The sequence below is a fragment of the Coffea eugenioides genome, chromosome 10, assembly GCF_003713205.1.
Source record: "Coffea eugenioides isolate CCC68of chromosome 10, Ceug_1.0, whole genome shotgun sequence".
NCBI classification, from domain to species: domain Eukaryota; kingdom Viridiplantae; phylum Streptophyta; class Magnoliopsida; order Gentianales; family Rubiaceae; genus Coffea; species Coffea eugenioides.
The window spans coordinates 3,452,189-3,454,842 of NC_040044.1; the positions used below are offsets into that span (position 1 = coordinate 3,452,189).

A 2,654-nucleotide genomic window follows, 5' to 3' on the forward strand; every position below is an offset into this window, starting at 1 on the left:
TGAACCAAAAAGGGAAGTTTATCTGTGCATGTATTGCAGAATCACGGAACACATGGCTTGAAAAGAAAGAAATAAATATACACCAGTATTGCATACCAAAAGAAAGGTCCTAGTAATATGCTCTAGTTGTAACACCAGAATTTCTACTCACACCGTCTAACAAACACAAAAAATCTTTCAGGCAGGTGAAAGACAAACTAAACAATAGGCAGGAAGTATCCTTACGGTAGATTTCTAACTCTGAACAAATTGAGAAGTTTACCTTCAATCACTACGCCTAGGCTTCTTAAAATGTCTTATGATAAAAGTGTCTGCATACAGTGGATAATTTTTTCTGATCAAACCCTTTATACATTTCCAGTACGAAAAGTCAACCAGCTCTCCATCCTTTCGGACTATGAATAAACATCGTGATCTATCGAAATCAGGATGATAGCCAATCTGTCAACCAGAACACATAAAATTGCAGCATCGATCAATTTTGTCCAAGTGACATGCAGTATATAGCACTTTTGGTATTAGTAGTAATAACAGCATATACTCAGCAGTAAAAAAACACATGCGGCAGCACTTATTCTTTGTTATAATACCAGTAATACTAATAATGTAGGAGTTGTGGCAGCAACAGCTAAACATTTTACCCAGAGACAAGGGAAGCTGTATTTCATTTTGTCTCAAACTAAAATGATCATGTTTGTTAGACCTATTTTTATCTCTAAGATTCTTTGCTTGTGTTGTCACCAAGAAGAACAAGGAGAGATAAGAAGATCTTGATGCGTGGTTATAATGATAATATGCTCAAGATGCATGCAGTTAAATTATACATAGGATTTTACATGATCTCAATCACAGAGTTCACAGAAGCCATTACACAGGCAACATTCATATTATTTTCTAAAACTCCATAATTACTTTTTGCAAACTGATATACACTAAGTAGCAATTTTGACAAACAGTTAAAGTGGACCAATAGCTGAAGAACTTCACTCGAGCAAACCATAGAACATGTCTCCTCCAACCTATGGTCAAATGAGTTGATAATCTCTAAACTTCCACTTCAAGCTAAAGCATGGATTGTAGTTCCAAAAGAAAAAAAAGAAAAATCCTTCAAGTATCTCTAAAACATTGGCAGAAGTGAATGAAATGGTAGGGGTAAATATCATTTGTCAAGTCAGTGGTGGTGCAATACGAACAGTCAGCTCATATCTGTAACAGATTTTTTTCTTTTTTTGTTCGAAGCATCTGTATGGAATGCTATCATGTATACTTTCAACTACCAGTCACAAGATAAAGCTAAGAAAAAGGTTTTACAGAGTCAACCCGAAATATTCTGGGATAAGGTTTTAGTTTAGTTCAGTCAAGTTGTATGCACCCATTGCCATGTAAACTGGTCAACCAGGGCATCAAAATATGTCCAAGAAATTTTAACTTGAGAATGGAAAAAGTGTTCTATTTCTGTACTCGCATAAAAAACAACAGTGACTAGCATGGAAGACCAGAACTAGACTTATTCAATAAATCTAATAAGTAAGGGAAGTTTTGAGAATGAGAGAGACCGTGATATAATCTACTCCACTTCCAATTTTCTTTTCACATTGTGGATGATATGGAAGCACCCTTTCCAGGATTGTTCTCTCATGCTCAGGACTTAGCCTATCCCCACTTTCATACCTGTAATTAGAAAGAAAATCAGAAAAAGTGATCTACGGCCAAAAGTAACAACAAATATCATAATTTTCTTTCACATATTCATGAAGAAAGCAGGAGGTGGTATGCAGACAACCATATTATATTGCAATTATTATTTTTGAGTGAACAGAACAATGCAATTGGGAGTGAAGAGGTTTGGTAGATGCAGCTCACCCCCAACTTTTAAGACATAAGTACCGAACCTACACCGATTTTTATGAGAAATAATGTGTTTCTTGCCTGCACTGATATAGTGCTCGTTTCACCAAACATTTCCAAACAATTTATACCAAAACTAAAACTTCAAAAATGATGTTAGCATTGGTGCAAGAAGTTTAACGAAAATGATAGGAGAGCAAAATTATCACTAAAAACTAGACATGGAGTAATAGAATGTGCGCCAAAAGTATTACCCTAAATTTTGTCTAGAAGCTCCAAGAACACTCTGAAATCCGTCTGCAATTGACACTAACATTTCCACTCAGCTAATGCATCAACTTGACGAACCAGCTAATTAACAAAATGCATAACATTCAAATGGACAGTAAAACACCATGCTAATCAACCACAAACAGTTATTCCAAACATAGAGTGTGAAAAAGGATGGGCCTTGGAGCCGAAATTCTCAAATTTGCCTCGTTTCATCTTCTCTTAACCGATTCAAAAGACAAAATGAAGCATTTGATCCTGTAAAAAGAAAGTCTGAGAACTTGATCTCACCAAACTCAACAGAAAACAATCTCTATCCTTAAGCTGTGTATGGTTTTCTATTATTCGATATTGGAAGTGCAGCTTACGGAAAACTAGTTGAATTTGAATAGAATAGCAATCCGCATTTTGCTGGAGAACCAAACACAGCTTTACTAAATTACCAATGACTTCATTCAGCTTTCTCCCTAGAAATGCAAGCATAGTACTGGTAACATCGCTAAATTCGATTGAAAAATGTTACAATTTTACAAAAA

At 35.4% G+C, this 2,654-nt stretch overlaps 1 long non-coding RNA gene across 1 annotated transcript; it reads right to left on the bottom strand.

The window, feature by feature from the left end:
- Positions 1 to 1,736, bottom strand: LOC113748575. Its single transcript, XR_003464413.1, has 2 exons — positions 1,557 to 1,736; positions 1 to 441 (listed from the first exon to the last, which is right to left on the bottom strand). It is a non-coding gene; the product is annotated as an uncharacterized LOC113748575 (long non-coding RNA).
- Positions 1,737 to 2,654: the final 918 nt, after the last annotated feature.